Genomic DNA, 19993 nt, shown 5'->3' with positions numbered 1-19993 from the left:
CAGCATCTCTCCCCAGCTGTGTACTTTACATCAGCCAGTACTTTGCACTGGTGGCCACCTCTGCTTTCCCCAACCACCATATGCTAACAGTGAAATCCTTTATTGTTGTTGTTGTTGTTGTTGTTATCATTATTATTATTAGGGAGAACCAACCTTAATTCAGATATGAGCTATAGCTAACCTACTCACCTTATTCCAAGAACTGCAACCATACTACCTGGTGTGGTCTGCATCTAGCTTAGCTTTAAAAAAGACAGGTCTGACATCAATGCACAGGAAAGCTGTGCTGGGTCCTCTTGTGCTAACCATACACGGTCTCAGTAATCTGGAATCCTGGAGATCTCCCAAGGGAATGAGATCTGCTGGGCCAGTTTCCCTACAGCTTTTCATCTGGTGTGCCTGCCTGACTCAGTGCTGTGTTTTGACAAAACCCACCATCCTGATCTGTGACGGCCACTTGCAGAAGCAATGTACCAGATTATCAGACCCTGAAATAAGAATAAGGAGTCTAAAGTAAATTTTAGATAGAATGATGGTGCTTACACTATAAACCCCTGCCTGACCAATTCTTTTTTCTTGAGGTATCATAGAGACATACACTCTTGTCAGTATAATACGTAAGTTGCCCACACATGTCACATCTTGCTCTGTCTGGGTGCTTTATTACAAGTCTATGCTCATTCTGGGTTCATGAACCAAGAGATAATGGGGCCCCAGAAGCTGTTCAGACATATCAAGAACCTTGAGTTTAGCTCAAAACATGATCTTAGATTTTAAAACCACTTACTTAAAAACAAAACAAAACAAAACAAGAGAACACAAACAAACAAAAAAATCACCACCAGAAATAATTGTAGAAAACATCTTTTATGCTTCAGCAGTTAAAAGCCCTTTAGAGAAACGGAGATAATTCAACACTGCTTATGAATTGTGTCTAGTGTCTCTTCATATAAAGGTCTTACATTGTTTTGGAAACTTACACCAGAACCCATCATTTTTGCCTGACAAGAAATGCACGTGTTTGTTGGTTACAGAAAAAACTTCTCTCATTCCCACTTTACCTCTGGCCCTTTGCACCTGGCCCTTATTTCTGCACACTGATACTGCTGCAGTGATGGTGAGAGGGAATATCCTGGTGCTCAGGACCTTCCCTCAGTACGGCAGGCTCAAGAGATCTGAATTCAGGTCTCCCTGTGTCTGAGCACTGAACGACATAAAAAAAAAAAAATGCCCTCCCTAACCCATAGCAGCTGCTTTTTAAAAGGGGAAAGTGATTCACTTCCTTGGTACTTAACATGATAACTTTGGAGTGCATGTTTAGGAAACAGCTTTGGGCTGTGAATCACTAAATCTTGGAGGTGGAAACTCTGAGCCGCAGAGGTAACATTTCAGACTCGTTTCCCAAGTGTGTCCTACAGAAACAGCTTGTGTAGGTGCTCCTCTGCCTTGACTTATGATCTCTGCCTTTGCAAACACTGAATGCAGACTGTTACCTATGTCCTTCTGGGGACATCCTGGTCATTTTAAATGTGAAACCCTAAGGTCAGCATCAGTCACTGCAGAGGATATGCAATAGGTTGGGATTCAGAAAAATGGGCTCAGAGGAGCATTGTGGCACAGCCAACTGCAAGGAGGAATAAGTGGTACTGACTGACAGACTTGTCATGCAGCCAGGTATAATAAGGTTCAAGCTCCTTGTGTAAGTAATGTTTTGTGAGTGTTTATTTACTTTCCATTACTCTCAATTTTGATATTCTAGGGAAAATGTTGGCTGACAAAATGCTTTAGAGAACAGCCTTCCCCAAATAATAGAACAGATTCAATTGACAGAACAAATAAGCTTGAATACCGGGAGTGAGAGAAAACATAAATAGGCAAGACAGAGAAGTGGTGGGAGGCAGAACAGAGAGACAAGGGAGGGAAATGACATGCCAAGGTCAGAGAGCAAGAAACATTAGCTAAGTTAGCTAACACAGTAGCTAAGCCAAAAATAGAATTCAACGCAATAACAGCAAAGGACCGGCTTGCTTAGGTATTTTTTTTAAGTTTTAACAAGTTACATCCTGTTTATTAAATTTAAACAGATTTTTTTTATTTGTTCAACTGACTGCAATAGCAGTTGTAAATATGACTCAGGCTTCCCCTCCACTCCTAAATGTTACTCTGTCCCAGCCTCTTGTAAATTATCCAGTTGGAGCAATGCTTTTACAGTAGGAAAGCAGATTGCAAGAGGTCTGGTGTTCTGATGTCTCTGAGCCATCAAAAATACCCTGGGCGCGTGCACTGATCCACTGCTTTCAGGGCATGCACCAAACAGCCTGCTATGGGAGACGCAGGGCCATCACATCCTCACTAAATGAGCAAAAGTTCTGAGACTGGGCTGAGAGCTGAAGCTGCTCCAGTCTGTGCTGATCCAACACATTCGGAAAGGCCCGTCATGGGAGAGGGCTGCAGGAGTATTCTGAGGGACCGGGATACAAGATGCTGCAAGCCCACCTGCCCTAAGCCAGTAATGCTGGATCCTGATGAAAAAGATGAAATAACAGTTAGCTTAAATATAGTTTATTTCAAATCTCTTGTTTTTAGGTGGTAATACTGTGATATATCAGGTATCTCTGACTTGAGGAGGGGACCAGAGAAACAGGAGGAAACTATATCTGAGGATATTTCTGCTGAACTGGGAGATGAGAGTTTGTTGCAAGACCAGCAGTTTTAGCCCTCAACTCCAGGGAAACACAACCAAAGCAATTAAGATTATTTGCCCACTCTCAGATTCTTCCATTTTCCCTAGTAGCTAAATGTGCTGTCCTTGCTTCAAGAACCACAGCTTTGAGGGACTCAGTTCATCTAGCAAAGCCTGTCCAGGAGCAGCAAGAGAATGACTTCTTCGTGTTGGTGTATGCTTACTTCTTAAATAGCCAAACTCAGAATAAATAGCACTTTTCAAATATTTGCGTCTACTAATGTTTCATTGGCAAATCAACATAAAGTTGAAACACTCTTAAGGTTAAGAAATAGTCAATAGAACAAAAAGATTCAACAGATGTCTCATTCACATTACTATTTCACTGGAAACAGGGTTTAATATCCATTGTCTGTCAATTAGCCATACTAGTAATTCCAACAAGACAGAAATGACCTGCAAGTTAGAAAGATGATTCACTCCTAAAGTGAGACCAGGATCTTTCCAGATAATTTCTTCCATTTGTCCTGGTTTCAGGTAGGACAGAGTTAATTTTCCTCCTAGTAGCTGGCAGGGTGCTATGTTTTGGATTAGGATGAGAAGAGCGCTGATAACATGCTGATGTTTTAATTGTTGTAGAGCAGTGCTTACACCAAGCCAAGGACTTTTCAGCTTCTCGCTCTGTCCTGCTAGCAAGCAGGCTAGGGATGCAGCAGGAGCTGGGAGGGGACAGACCCAGGACAGCTGACCCAAACTGGCCAAAGGGGTATTCCATACCATCTGACGTCATGCTGAACAATATATAGGGGTGGCTTGCCGGGGTGGAGGGGGGGGCCGGCTGCTTGGGGATAGGCTGGGCATCGGTCAACGGGTGGTGAGCAACTGCATTGTACATCACTTATTTCGTACACATTATTACTATTAATACTATTATTATTATTATTATTACTATTATTATTGCTATTCTTTTCCCTGTCTTAATAAACTGTCTTTATCTCAACTCACAGACTTCACTTTCCCGTTTCTCTCCCCCATCCCGGAGAGGGAGGGGGGAGGGTGAGCGAACGGCTGTGTGGTGTTTGGCTGCCAGCCGGGCTAAACCACAACACCATTATACAACACAAGGATATGTCACTCAGTTTACCATACTTACCAGTGGCATTTTTTATTCTTGTAGTATCTGGTTTGGGTTTTGCTTTGCCTGATATGACCTGTTGGCTTGACAGACTCAGCTTTGCCTGCATTATTTTGGGTGTTGCCATTTTTTTAGTAGCTTCAGCTGAAACAATAGATCTGAATGGCTTGGATTTAGATCTCAATTTGATGCCACAGAGTTATCTACTGAACATGGTCTACCTTTCCTTTATCCAAAAGATGTTGCAGTTTTGAGAGCATTGTGACAAGGTTCTCAAGAACAATTTTTGTGTTGTTCAGAAGAACACAGAGGTTTTTCAGTGTATGTGAAAAATATCATATTGCTTCTGTTTAAATGCTGAACCATGAATTTGTGGATATAATTTCACATACTCCCACATTAGAAAATGTACCGTATAATCTCTCTGCATCTCAGATTCTCCATCAATCAACCGGGAATAATAGCAGCTGATTTAGGAGTACTATGGCCTTTAATTAATGTGTGTACAGCATGTTGAGATCTCTGGAAAATAAGATGCTTTAGGACATCAAAGAATAAACAACAACATGCTTTGTCTTACATCTTAGAGTCATAAAACTTGAACATTAAGCTTCAGAACTACAAGGCATACAGAGGGAATCCCTGTGCAGTTCCAAGAAAAATCAAAGCGTGTTTCTGCCAACAAAGTAAAAGAAAGTAAATTCAAAAGCACATATTTACTACGTTTTCAGTCTGAGAAAATATTTCATCATGTTTTCTCACTCCCTGTCCTATCATTAACATACTGTTGGTGAAATGTTTAGCTCTGGACTACAACAGAGTGATCCTCATCAGCTCCTTAATACCATGAAGTGGTTTTTCAGGTTCTCACCAGCACAGGCAACACCCATCTGATAAACTTCAGCTGTTCTCTGGGTGTTCAAGAGGCCTGCTTATAGTCCTTACAGAATATGCATTTGTAGTAGTGTCAGTGCAACCAGTGTTGGAGCTAAGTAGTCACACTGCAGTGCCCTCCACAATTACAGAATAGTCACTGGTGGCTGACCTCCATATTTGTCTGTCTGATTCTTTGTATTGCAGTGAGATCTGTCCTAGTGAAGAAACAGTCTGACATCTGACCCTGCTGGAAATTTGGGGAATGTACTGGTTGACTCTAAGCACCTGACCGAGTCCTTATTCTTACTGCAAAGTGGGGAAGTTACCTGCTTGAAGTGATAGGTAGCCTAAAGTTATAATTTCTTTCTCAACTAATTCTACAATGAAAGTAAATCCATAGATGAGGTATCATACACAAGAAGAAATAGCAATGGATTGTGCATATATAGTTCCTGCTGCACCTGTAGAAACAAATTGTCAGTTTTCAAGAGCTTTGAATTTTTCCTGTATAAATTTTCAGTTATAAAAGTTTTTATCATGAAGTTGATCCTACTACTGTATACACTGATTGCAAGCAGCTCAGATGAGCCAAGCATGCTGTGTAGAACTCTTAAAGTAGGAAACAAATCTCCAGCTGAATTTTGGGAGGGGCCTTCCTGGCCTTCTTGGGGGGTGAGGGGGGAGTGCTGCTGATAGTTGAGATAATGGCAAATTACATAGTAAAGATATTTGGTTTTCTTACAAAACAAAAAAAATAGGGTAACTTGGTTATAGTGGGAATTGGTCTAATGCTCTGAAATAACCTAATTTATTCATTTATTTATTTTTGTTTAAGGGCCAATTCCTAGCAACTTTTTTTCTCCTTATATTAAGTTGTCATTCAAGGCCCAAATACTAAGCACCTCAGAATTTTTCCTGCATCTCCATCATTTTTGAACACCGTATTTGACAAACATTGATCCTTACTCATGAACAAAGGTACATTTCCCAAATACCATCAATATTGACTTAGCTGTCTTATAATTTTCAGGGATTCCATAATTTAACTTAGTCCTTTTTACAACCTCCCAAAAGTTTAAGAGAAATTATATGTTTTATGATCCCTAAAAAATGTCAATATCCTTTGAAGTCTGTAGCTGACATTGCAAATTTCTGATTTATTTATTTATATATTTATAGCTTTAGACTTTCCAAAGATACCTCTCTATAGTTTAGCTTTCCAATTTTTCTCCTTCCGTTATGCAGAAGCTGCAGAGATAGCAAAAGGCAGACACAAAGCCAAAGAGAATGCTGAAGGTCACACAGGTTTCTACAGAACATTTTGGGGTCTGCAGGCTAGCCTGAGCTAGTGCAAAATCAGCAAACCTGACTAGACAAGGATAAGCAATAGCTTGCAAGGTAGTGAAAGCCTCCAAACAGTGTATAAATATACACCTGGCACAAATATGAAGATGTTCTTCTAGAGCATAAAGCTTGCCTGTTTCTGGCTGGTGTGTCTGGAGGCAGAGGGAAATCTGGATTGCTTGCAGGAGTGAGGGCATGTTGCACTGGGAAGATCAGTCACTCAGAGGAGATAAAGAAATGGGGAATAACATAGATCAGGACTGAGTTTTCCAATTTTTCACCAACAGGAGGGATTCTAAACCTGTACTTCTCACTTCCCTGCCCTCCCCCTTTTCACTATACCATTGGCTCTTCCTGTTCCCAAGCCTTAAAGTGAGTCATCACATTTTGCCTGCATAGGTTGCTTCAGTGAGATAGGGCTGTACTTCCTCACTCCTAAATGTCTCTGTTATGGTGCCCACCAGGTATTCCTTGATTTCAATGGAGGACATGAAAACATTGGAAGGAAAAGGCAGGTTCTTTCATTTTCCTGTCTAAAACAATCTGGAGAGTGCTGATTTCTAGCACTGAGACTGTTATCAGAAGCTTTCTGTACTCTGGTTATGCCTCCATGGTGCAGAATCAGTCTCCTGTTGTCTACAGGAAAGGTCAGTGAAGGAACTTGACCTTGTGGTGGATTCTAGAGCCTGAGGGAGCTTGAGAAACATTCATGGATTAAAACACCAGTCAGATGTCATGACTGAGGGGAAGAAGAAAGGATCAAAACTCTTAGCCAGGATATCACATACAAATGACAACAAAAATTAAGTTTCAATTACTATGGTTTCTACTCGTCTTGGTTCATATTGTCCTACAAAACCTGATTGTTTAGAATCATTGAATTATAGAATCATAGAATCAAAGTATCAAAGAATCATAGAGTGGTTTGGTTTTGAAGGGACCTTAAAAATTATCTAATTCCCCCCCCCCCCCCCCCCCCCCACTAATCCCCCCTGCCCTGGGAAAGGAGACCTCCCAGTACAGCAGGTTGTTCATAGCCCCATCCAACCTGACCTTAAACACTTCCAGGGATGGTGCATCCAGATAATGAAGATCATGCCCTGACAGCCAAAACGTCCAACCATGGCCTGGGGTGCATCAAACATGGCACTGCCAGCCGATCAAGGGAAGGGACTGTCCAGTTCTACTCTGGTGAGGCCCCATCTCAAGTACTGTGTACAGTTTTGGGTACCACAGAATAAGGACATAAAACTAAAACTTAGAGAAGGAGCCATAAAACTAAAACTTAGAGAAGGAGCCAGGATTTGGATTGGAGGACCTTAGTGTGTCTGTTCCAACTCAGGATATTCTATGATTTTATGATTCTCTGACATTGAAACTTCACTGGAATAACTTTAAGGGCAAGTGAATAAAACAGAAGCAGTCTACGAGGCTGAGCAGCATTCATTCATTCAGGAGCTCCCAGGAATTCAGATGTGAAATTGCTGACCTGTTAACCGTGGTGTGTTTCCTTTCATAAAAATAAGCCTTGTTGCCAAAATTATGAAATATGGAAAATGTGATAGTCACCTTTAAAAAGGGTTCAGGGATAAGTCCAACATGATTCACAGGCAAATCAGTAGAATACACAAGGGAATCTGAATTAGTAGATGTCGGTAGAACAGGGCAGCCAAATATAGGGAAAAGAGTAGTCCGGTTAAAATAAAGTTTTGATTTTACAAATGATTTTCATGATATCCTTCATTAGACTCTCAGAAAAAAAGTACCAACCTTCCTTGTAATTTGAACCAACATAAAGACGGAAAGAAAAATTAGTAATGAATGTTAAATTTATACAACTGAAGGAAGTTCACAGTTGAAATCCATAGACATATGAGCTCTTAACACATATGAAATGCAGTACAAAATGAGAGTGAAGAAGTGTAAAGCAAAGCCTGTAAATGATACAAACTTATCCAAATTAAAATCTACAGGTGAACTTATAGGAAGATCTCATAAGACTGAATGACTGGGAAATAAAAGAGCAGGTACAACTGATGTGACAAATATGGATAGAAATTATATCTACACAGTGATGGATTCTACCTGAGCTTTACTCACTCATGATAATAATTTGGTAACTGCTGAATGTAACTCCCAGTAAGGCAACCCTCCAGTGTTCAAGGACAGTCAAAATGTAAGTAGAGAGATACCAAAAGTATAAAGGCAAACTGTAAAACATCTGTAAGTGGTATATAAATTCACAGGATATAAATTGATGAAAAGACTTTGAACCCAGAATCTAGTTCTGGTGACCCTATTTTCTTATTTACAGTCATTTTGAGGGATGGGTTATTAAGGAAAATGGACTTTTGTTTTGACCCTGAGGGGTGGCTCTCCTGTTAGCAACATGACTAACAGCTGTTAATGCATTTGTTCGAGGTCTGTATCCCAAGGAAAATTACAGTTAAGATTAAGACAACAATTGGATATTGATAGACAAACACAATGACATAAGTTTAGCAGAATGAATGATTTCTGAGTATCCAAAGCAACCTGGTGTTTGATGAGTAGGTTTTTCACCAGTATTGTAAATTAGACCCCCCATCAGGTCCCTCAGGCTGGACAAGCACAGACACTGATTATTTCTGAGCACTTCAATCACTAGGTATGTTATTACTGACAATACAATCTCTTAAACTGTTTTCCAGATCCCTTAATTTTACGATATTCTAAGATATTTCAGGATATTTCATTTTAGGCTTGCTGAAAGATATTTTTAATCAATACCCAGGCCTGCTGAAATTTTTCCCTTCCTATGCTGATTTACTAGCAACATTTAGAAAATGTAGCTCTGTTCCTAAAATGATTTACAAGTTTATTGGTTGTCCTTATTCTGACCATGTCAATGCAGTTTGTTGGTGTTCTTAAGACCATGAGTATTTTAGTCTCCATTATATAATAAAACAAGGATGGCTTCAGGCTCAGAGAGAACATGTTCTTGAAGGGATGCTGGATCCCAAGCCTGGCTGAGCACCTGGGCTTATAAGAAGAAGCAAAGCACTGATAGACTATGGGCTGTCTGGGTGGGAAAACCAGGAGTGATGGGAAGAACATCATGGTTATCTGGAGGCATCTCCTCTCCACTGTGGGATGGACACATAACTCCACACAGATCTCTCTCGGTTCTTTCTTAGACCTGTTCCCCCCTCTCTGGCACAGAGGCACCTGGAGATGATGGAATCATCAGAATTGTCATGGCGGAGAGAGATTCAACGAAGCCACTCACTTTGCAGAGTACAGCTCACAACTCCAGGGCTTAGGTGAGATGAAGGACTACTGACAGCACAAGCAACGCAAACATAGGGCAACACTGTTGGAGGCAGGGATGCTCACAAGCACAGACATATTTATGTTATCATGGCTACTGAACTCTCAGGGTTCCCGTGATCACCTTTGTCCAGTAAGAGTGTAGACTCCTCTGAGAAGTCTGAAGGCTGCTTCAGTCAGGTCAGCAAGGTTTTGCTTGGGTGGAAGGTAAGCTGAGCATCTGGGAATCACCCTTCTTGCTTGTCTCCAAGGGAAGCATGGACTGTCTGTTTCAAGGAAGGCAGGGAGGTAGATTAAACGTTAAAAGATCTACTCTCACTTTTTTTTTTTTTTTTTCTGGAATAAAATACTGCTGTTGTTACTGAGAGAACAACAGAGACAGCTTAGCTTCTGTTTTAACGCAGACCATAAGCAGCAATTCTGCTGTGCATAGCACTCAACTCACTGCATCTTCCACCAAGCATCCTTCTCTTGGGGCTCATCAGCATGGCGTCAGCTCCATGCTTCACTGACTGATGTTTAAGACTCCCTGGCACTGTCTGGAGCACTTTAGCTGAAAGGGCAGCTCCTCTTGGCTGGGGTGAGCATGTCAGCCCCAGTCCCTCACCTCTGGAGCTGAAATTTTCTTATAAAAATGCAGCTGCAGCAGCTATGCTCTTCCCTTCCCTTGTCAGTCATAGCTATCTGCAGGCTGCTTCTGCATTTTTCATCTCCTGTTGGAGGGAAAAGTTGGAGGGAAAAGAATAATACATAGCTCAGCTGTTTCTGTCTGTAGGCATTTAAGCTGGTAAGACTCAGCTGTATAAATCTTCCCAGCTGTGAGAACCTCAGTGCTTTTATTCCCATGATAAAGCCTTTGGCTCTAAATGTGTTTCAGGGATATTCAAAGTGGAAATCTTTCTCTCCATCTGGGGAATTGCTCGGTGTCGACTGACAAGGAAATGGGAGGTCAATAGCATTTAAAAAAAAAAAAAAGATCACTGAATCCCTGAATTATAGAATTAACTTTATTCTAAACCTCAGTGTGTGTTTTAGAAAGAGAGAAGAGGAGAGAAGGCATGGGGGAGGGGATGTTTGACTTATGCAGAACCTTTCATTGGAAAAATAATGTAGCTATCCCCAAGGTGCTGTGCTGCTAAAATCTGGCATTTTCGTGCTCCAATGGAAAAGGAAGACCGATACTTTCTCTTATAGTAACCTTTGCTGATTAATCAGTGTAGTGACATTGAAGTCAGTTCCAGTGGGAAATAATTGCTGTCACTCTCAGACACAATATGGAAATAAGATGCCATGGTGACAGCAACCATTTTGAAGGGCTGGCAAGAAAATCCAGATCAAAGATCAATGTCTGGCATGCAAAGTGTTCACTTAAAGTCAAGGAGGGAAGAGTTTAGGCATAAAGGTTTCTCCTAAAACTGACAAGATTTGGACAACAGATGGACAAATTCTGATAAAAATCTGGATACAAGAAAATTTTCATTGCTGCATCTTGGACTAAAACCCAGGGCTCAGACTTGCAGCTGAATATGAGTGTCTCCAAATCTAAAGGATATTACAAAGGTCAGCTGCTTAGACAAGTAAGGTAGGTTCATTGCAACAGTGTTATGTCTTGGCTTCCATACCACGTTCCACCAAGGACTTCCTGTTGGTGACCTTGTACATGATCCTAGGTTGCTTTTGCTGCTTCAGTTTCTCACCTTTAAAAAGAGCAATGAGTGCTCTCCTGTCTGTGTTTAAATGATATCAAAATGCCTAGTGTTTGGACACATGGTAATGACCTGAGATGAGCTTGAGATGCTTTTGTTTTTCAAACTCAATTAATTAAAGATAGATATCCCCTTGGTATATAACTCTCAGTTTCTTTGTGTCCCAGATAAGCTCTGTTTGTGAGGCAAACATATACTAGATAATACTTGGAAGCAATTCTGAACGATGCAGTTGAGTTTATTCTTGAGTTCCTCAAAACAGAGCCAAATTTTTACTTCTTCGCCACCTCAGTAAGGACCACTGCCTCAACAGATTGAACACCTTGCTGCAATCCATGTCCTCTGACAGGATTTGGAGTCTGTGTGAAAGCTAATTGGAATCCCTGATGCAGGGACAGAAAGTGAACAATGATAATAGCCTACAAATAAATTTGATCTTAAACATGTAACTGAGAGTTTTCTAAGTTTGTAATATTGCAAAGGGCTGAATTTTTAAATAATGCTAATAATAATAAAAATATTTTACCTTGCTTTAAAGAGTGATATATTGTCAGCATTAGTAATATCTTAGTGATATTTCTCATCTGGGAATAAATGCATGGATTTGAATAATATACAAAGCTATCAACAAAGCAAAATCATTTCCCCTTACTCCCATAATTCTAGGAGGTAAGTGGAAGTGAACCAAAGCAAATCACTGTGATCATGAAAACATATGGCACTGAAAACAAGAAACTGCACCACACTGTTTACATGGGAAACAGAATCTGATTGCCATCAAAATTATGAGAATTTGTTCCCATGCTGTTCTGAAAATGCAGACCTCAGCCAGAAAGATAAATATGCTGGTACATGTTGGTAAATTCAATTATTTTATGTTTCCACTGAATTTTTGTGATCTAGGAGTGTGACTTTTTGCTTGTCCATTAGCGGGACTTGGAAGGCCCATTGCTGCCTGCAGTAAATGAGCCTGGATGAGCAACATCTCTCAGGATCCTATTGGAAGAAGGCAAACCAACAGCCTTCCCTTAGAAACACCCAGTGGCATAGTCAAATGCTGCATGGGCAATACAAGCCTGCATTAAGACCTCTGATACTGGGAAACCCTCAGCTACACAGGTTCAGAGAGAGAGGAACTGAGAAAAGTGATGAGTTTGCCTGGGTAGGAAACATTAATACCTAGAATCAGACTCTGTATTTCACCACTGATGTCTCTCTTCTAAGATATTTGGAAAGAAAGATATAGCTCTCATGAACTGGTGGGGTGTACTCTTAAAATGTTGCCTTCAAGTCGTAACAGTGACTTGGTAAAAAGTCCAGCCAAGAAGAGCAGCTAGACACCCTGAAGAGGGAAATTTACTCACCACGGGAAAGGTCTGAGAGTCCAATACAGACAAGACTATTACCCTTCCTTTTAAATCAGGAAAAACACACACACACACACACACACAATGTATAATTCTGTACTAAGACTTGAAAAGATTTTGGCTGTAGACCACAAGTTTCCTGTGTGAGGGACAAATCGCTCCTCTTCTCAGTACTACCTACCGAAGTTATTTGTGAAAATTGATTTAAGTGGGAAATGGCAGTTAAATTCTTTTGGAGATGGAAGTTAAAAAATTTTGGAACAAAATATGGTGGTAAAAAGATGATCTACCAAAATGAGACTTTTCTGAAGGTTAATGTAGTACTAAATGATAATCTTTTCACTATATTTGTAATGGATGGTGTATTTTACTTAGTAATTCAAGTAGCACTTCCAATGTATACTTTCTCTTTTCCTCACCTGTTATGTCAGACAGATGATGACCATCAATCACTATGAATCAAGTGCCAGTGCATGCTTTAGCCAGCTCTGGGAAGACTGTGCACTTAAAGTGGCAGAAAGTAAATTAATGACCTACCAGGCACAAATCACAACTGCAGCATTTCAGAAGTTTTATTAAGAAATCTAATTAAACTTACTGCCATACACCCAGGACAAGAAACTAGGAAAAGTGCCAAAGTAGTTCCCAGAATAGCTCCTCTTAAAATGGAGAGTTTTTTGGTTCGTTGTTCTTGGTTTTGTTTTTTTTTTTTTTGTTGTTGTTGTTGTTTGTTTGCTTGTTTGTTCATTTGTTTGGTTTGGTTTAACGGTGTTTGTTTGTTTGTTTTTGCTTGGTTAGTGGTTAACTTCAACTTTTTAATAATTTTAATTGTCATTATTGTCCAACATTGCACATGGAGTCCATAACTTGCCTCCCCTTTGTTGCCATCCTGACATGTATTCCTGCACAGAGAATTCAGACAGCACCTTTCTTTCATGCTCCATAGCAAATGCCAAAATTCAGGGTTATTATGCTGAACATAGAAACTTGATTCCGCATTGAAATCTGGGACATCTCACAGGAAAGCAACATATATCTGATTGTAGCAAAAAGCTATCCCTCTGTCAGCATTCTGGCTAGATAGACCTCTACTTTGTCACTTAGAGAAACAACAAGCAAGACAGGGTGTTGTGACAATGAGATGAAGAAAAATAAAGTGAAAGAGTAAAAATAATTCAAGTCCAGTGAAAACTGTCTGGAGAGAGGTGACGCACATATGAGTTTGCCAAGAGGAAGAAATCTCCTCATCCTACGGTGTTAGACAGAAGATCTATGTGTCATGTCTGCCTGTCCGAAGATTTCCTGCATATGACACTGGAACACTCACATTTTCTGTGCACTTCAATGCACAATCTAGAAAATGATGTTATGATATTTGGTTAGGCCTATAGTAGCTCTTCAAAAAATTCTCATTATTTATCCATGCAATAATGTTCTCTATAGATTCTTCAGGTATAAAAATTGTAGTGTCCCTTTGTGACTACAGTATCTCTTCATTTGCAGCCTAGCACTCAAGTACCATGGAAAGAAACATCTTTGATTTACATCAGTTAAACAAATCCATATATCCCTTTAATTGTGCCACAACTTTTGATGAATTATAATTCAGAACTGGAGCATTGTTATAAAGTGATTGAAAATGTCAGGAGGTATTTCTATGTCCCAGATGTCAGAGTATACCTGACTTCCAAACTCATGTAAATGAGAATTCCTTCTCTAAAGACACTGCAGTCTTCTAAAGGGGAAAGACTGTTTATTTTCTTGTCCTGAGATTAGTCTGAGCTGGTAATAATACCTTTACCTTCAAAAAACTTATGCTTATTTACACAAGAGATACCTAACAGAGAGAGAGGTATAAAGTAGCTGTTACAGCTTAATCAAGACTCCTATTTTCAGAAGACAAATCTTGAGGAAGAGAGCTGTCTAAAAGATCTGGGAGCTGAATGCATTGTTTTCACTTGACATTGGGAAGACAGAAGACACATTAAAGCAAACCAATAAAAAATAAATAAAGGCTAGAGTGGCTGTTCACTGTTCTGTACATCTTCAAATGAAATATCTAGTCCTCAAGCTTAAAATTTTAAAGAATAAACTACATTATTATTGTGTTTTGTTTTTGTTTTTTAAACTAACTTTTTTTATCAACTTTGGACAGTGATAAAATATGCTTCAGAAGGGCTGGCAACCCTGTCTTTCTGTTCCCCAGGAACTGATCATCCTGACACAAGGGAGCAGCTTCATTCACATAAGCATGTAATTCTTACGATAACACAGAGAGTTTCTCCATACAGGATGAGAAGTTTCCTTAGCATCATCAAGCCATTCTTTACTAAGATGAACAGGCCAACTTGCAAGTCATCTTCATCAGCAAGCATTTTTTTTTTTCCTGCAACTTGGGGAAAGTTTCTTTATTTATCACCCACAAGACATCAAGACATTCAGAAGTTTTTAATTTATTTGTTTGTTTTTCTTTGTCCAAATGACCTGTATTAGCCATTTCATTTTTTTATGGAACAAACCCATTTTCAGCATGAAACTCTGCCCACATCAAGCTACGTGCACAGCCTGACAATTTAGGTTAACCCCTGATGTTCTTGTTCAGGTCTCACCTCATATGAAACTTTCAAAAGCAAATAAATGTCTTAGAACCCTGATTCCCTGTCATAATTTTAACATTTATGAATTTACATTTCAGTGAAGTTGCAAACAGTCATGAGCTTAGATGACTGTTGGAAAATCATTTCATTTGTCTTAAGGTTACTTAGGCACTTTTGAAGATGCTCTCTTTATTTTTTAATTGAATGAAGGGCCACAAACAGCCTGAGGGAGAATTGAAGGGGGCTTAGCCCGTATATTTATGGTCTATGTTAAATATTTTGTATTTGGATTATTTCCTCCAAAAAAGATTAAATTTTTTAGACCAAGATACAATGACCAACCGCAAAAATGTTTACTTGTGGGTGAAGAGCAGCAACAGTTTTGAGGATAAATTCCAATAGATCCAGGGCACAGTAAACTAAATGCCATTTCTCCAGGCTTTATATATGCACTTATATCAGCCTTCTGGGATATAGGAGTGTCTGTGCTGGAAGTTCGCCTGAAGTTTAAAGCACTAAAATAGCATTTCAGACATAGCAGAAGTCATTTGATTTTAGAGAATTTGTGACCATAAGATTAACTATTGCTTAACCAGGTTTCCCCCAGCACAGTATCCTGCTCTCTTTAGCAGAGAGGAGATGGCTGTAGGGGCTGCTAAGGAACATGCCACACATTGCATGGCCAAACCAGCAACGAACTTGAGCTCTGTCATTTTGTTTCCAGATAGCTCTAACTTTCTGCACAGAGGAGCACTTGCATCAGCAGGTGGGATCAGTAGGAGGCAGAGATGAAGACATATATCAGCAGTCCACATCTTTAGAGAGAGTGTGCATATACTTGCACGTTCTAGCCACCTAAGCTGACCCCTATTTCATTCTGATTCTGTTGTTCTCATATTTTCTGCCTTGGAGTGGTGATGGTGGAAACCCTCCTGAAATACAGACTACCAGGAAGACACTGAGCTGCTGCTGTCTGTAATTTCCTAGGTCATGCCTTGGAGGTAGAAGTTGTTACAGCATGCTCAATTGCTCTGATTTTTGATGTGTTTCTGTTCCTGACCAGTCCAAAGCCCAGAGAGTAGCAAGACGGTCAATAGCTCTGTCTTGGGTCCATGCCTCCCTTGGTTAAATGGGGTTTGGTGTAAGTAGTTTCTTTCTAACTGATCAGTCTTGTCAGAAGTATAGTCAGTTAGTAAGTGTTCACTCATTTTTCTGGGTGGGTTAAGTGAGTCATAGACATGAAATGACTGTCTTGGCTACCTGCAGCTACCTCACGTTAGTCCTAGACTGTAGCTGACACCAAATTCTGACTATAGGACACAGGATTCACCCTCATGGCTCCAACCATCATGTCCAACACAAATATGCACTGCAAGGTATAAAGACAAAATTAAAAGAAATTCTAGTCTTAATACCATAAAATCTGATTAGTGAAGAATGGGAAACTCTGACCTGATATTTGATAGCAGTGATGATCACATTTAACCCCATTAGTCATTCCTGATTTGCTTATTATGTGGATCATGCTGGACAAAAAATATTCACAGAGATGCAATCAATATGCTTCTTCTAACACTGCATGTACCCTAGGTTCTTTCAGATCACAATGACCTAAAATGCTAACATCCACTTTTGATCCAAATTTTTGTTTTCCTTTAAAAAGCTAAGCAGAATAGAGAATTAATTCCAGCACTAAGGGAAACAGGAGTTACAGTATTTCTGCTAATATAATACATATTATTTTGTATATCACTGTCTATCCAGTGGCATCATTAATAAGACCATTGATCTTCTGTACCTAAAAGGTTGCAACAGAGTTGTTTGCCAGCCTCTACTAAGCATAACAATAGTTATGATCAGCAAAATATTGACCACTTTCAATGCTGATGTTATCCCCTGTCACAGCCCTTTTTCAGCTGGGTTATTATACTATGACCTGTCTTGAAACACCTGTTTTTCAAGCAGCTTCTTGTTATATTTTCTCTATTTTTCTCTTTTACTCTCTGTGAAAACATAGCTCTAACAGAAGTTTGGAAAGCCTCACAGCTGTTTTGTTTATTCTGAATAAAAGTCACCCCACCAGTTCACAAAGGAACCAACTTAGTTTTTCTTTATGATGCTGCCATTGTGTGGGTCCATAAAACATCCTGCTTCACAAAGTTTGCACAGCCGGCAGCTGTCATGTTATTTTATTTGGCTCTTTGGAATTTTGGTTTTGGTTAAAACTGGAGTTTTACTCTTGGAAAATGCTGTAGGGGGAGAAAGGGAGCAAAATTTAAGAAAGAGAAAAAAACTGATGTTCAATAAATAATGAAAAACATCAGTGCTACCACTGATGCAGCCGAAAAGACGTCATGAATCAATGAGTCAGCTGGACAAAGGCATGTCGAGAGCTAGGAGTCAGGGAGACATGTAGACATTTGGCAAATCTAATGAGCTCTAATAACAGATATATTTAGCACTGCTGCATGATGTGAAGGATGAGTCCCATAGTCAGGCTAACCCTTTCACAATGACGGGCACATTGCTAGTCTTCTTCCTAAACAGTGGCTGAGATGAGAGGTAGAAAAAGTACCATCTTCTCATGGGGAGATATTCATGCAAGTTGGTGGATAAAAGAGACACTTTTCTATTCCTCTATTGTATTCATGAGATTGCCATCCACATGCAAAACTCCTCAGTAAAAGACTATTCAAACAGGTTCAGAGAAAAAAATTATTTTTTCTAAGAATGACAGTGTCTTTATGCCTCTTAACAAGGCAGATGGGAGGGGCTTTCTACTATGATATTGAAAGCCAAATTGAGATCTGACACTGCAGGTTTTATAAAGTCTGGGATCAGTAACAGTGCCACACAAAGGTGTAGAAGGGCAGAACAGAATTGTCAAAATCAGTCTTTATTGTTTCCACAAATGGCCAAGCAGAACATTGTCTAGAGCAATTCTGTCTGGGAAAGTCTTGCACAAGAGACAGGAAAGTCAGCTACACTGAGCCATGAAGCAGTCAAGAGATTTGGAATTAGAACTATTTGAAGTACATCAGAGAGGTGGAAGATTAGATTCCAATATTACAACTGCTTTAAGAGACTTTTTACATCTTCCACAGTGAGGAAACCTGCTCAGCTGGGGTAAGCTCTTGGTAGGACAGACTACTTGCTGCTTGACAGTATTTTTCAGGTTGTTGTCTAGTAACTACAAGTGGATAGGTTATAAATATTTTTGGTTTTGTTTTATTTCTTTGTTTATTTTCTCCAGAATTTAATCTCAGGGAATATCTTTATATTCTATTCAATTTCCAAATTAAGAAAATGGAATTCTTTACCATGAGAGTTGTGAGGCACTGGCCCAGGTTGCCCAGAGAAGCTGTGGATTCCCCAACTCTGGAAGTGTTCAAGGCCAGGCTGGATGGGTTTTGGGGCAACCTGGTCTGGTGGGAGGTGTCCCTGCCCATGGCAGGGGGGTAGGAAATAGATGATCTTTAAGGTCCCAACCGAAGCTGTTCTATGATCCTGAGATTCTATGAATAACAATCTCTGTTGTCCTTCTCTCTGAAAACCTTGTTTCTGGTCACCTCTAAGTGATATGGTTAATAGGCTTGTGAAGTCCACAGAAGGTCACTGAGAAAATATTTAGCTAAATGTCAGCCCTGGACACTCTGGGGGAGGTTACCCTCTTTTAGAGAGGTTAATGCAATGCAGTTTTAACACAGAAAAGAGGTTAACTGTGTTATTGATACTTGTGCTAACTGTTCAATTTTTTTCACCGCAGGATAGGAAAAGGCTATGACAGACACTACAGAAAGGCAAAAATAGAAAGCTTAGGAAAAAATAACTCTATGTCCACAAAATATGTGTTCCATTTCACCGATATTAATTGAAAAGATATTTCCAATCATCACCGTTTTAGTTGAGTGAGAGCAAAAATGATTTTCCAACTAAAACATTGGGTTAGGGTTTGGGTTTAAGTCTAGCCCTTACAATGATATTGTTATAGTCTTGACCACTCAATCATTGTGTAGTTCAGGTCTTCATCAGTAAAATGGGGCTCATGTTGCTTATTCCCTGATCATTTATTTTCCCACAAGATAGAAGCCCAATGTGGTCCCCCTTCTTCCCAGAAGGGATACATGAGCCCAGGGCAGAAACCCCAAACTGTAGTCATCGTGTTATCTGTAGTCATCCAAATGTTCTGTTAGCGCAGAAGGGTGGGGACATGATCTCTAGATATTACTCCAACATACACAGTTGCATGTTACTCCATAGTAACAATAATATTACATTTGAACTATACATTAGCTTTTTATAACCGCATCTAACAGTCTTACAAGGATCAGGAAAATAAATAAATAAATAAATAAATAAAATAAAAACCACCACCACATGTAGATTAGTAACTAGCCCAACTAAAATTTCAAACATTTGCAGCGTATTTCTTGTGAACAATCTGTAGATTGAGAATGATGCAATTCATTAGAAAATGTATTTACAGGTAAATTTACGTAAGCGAAAGATCTGACATCTCCTAAGCAATCATAGCAAATGATTTATCCAGTCTAAGTCAAAATAGAGCATGAAAGGTCCTTCCTTCCACAGCTTGTAGAGCAATTTATAGCCGATAAAAATGGTAGCATTCAGGCAGTCAATCTCTATCAAACCCAAACAAATTTATTACAGTAGCTCAGAGCTTAATACTTCCTTTTCACAGAGCAAAACCACAAAATATGTGTAAGCTAGGTCAGTGGCATGTGTCAATGACCCAAAAAAGAGTTTTTGAGATGGAAGGAATACCACACAACATACCTTCTGTGCATTTAGTGAACATCAAAAATAAGCAGATTCTAACTGCAGTGTTTCTTGTTGCAGTTTTCTGGAAAAACAGTATACCCTGAAACTTCAGCACACAGAAAGATGGAAGAATGAGTACAGGAGTACCCAACCTGACTCTTTTCATCACTGTTTGATAATACAAACAGTAAAGC

Source organism: Cygnus atratus, chromosome 2 (assembly GCF_013377495.2).
Source record: "Cygnus atratus isolate AKBS03 ecotype Queensland, Australia chromosome 2, CAtr_DNAZoo_HiC_assembly, whole genome shotgun sequence".
NCBI lineage: Eukaryota > Metazoa > Chordata > Aves > Anseriformes > Anatidae > Cygnus > Cygnus atratus.
The sequence above is the reverse complement of the archived record's forward strand: the minus strand, read 5'-3'. Positions refer to the sequence as shown.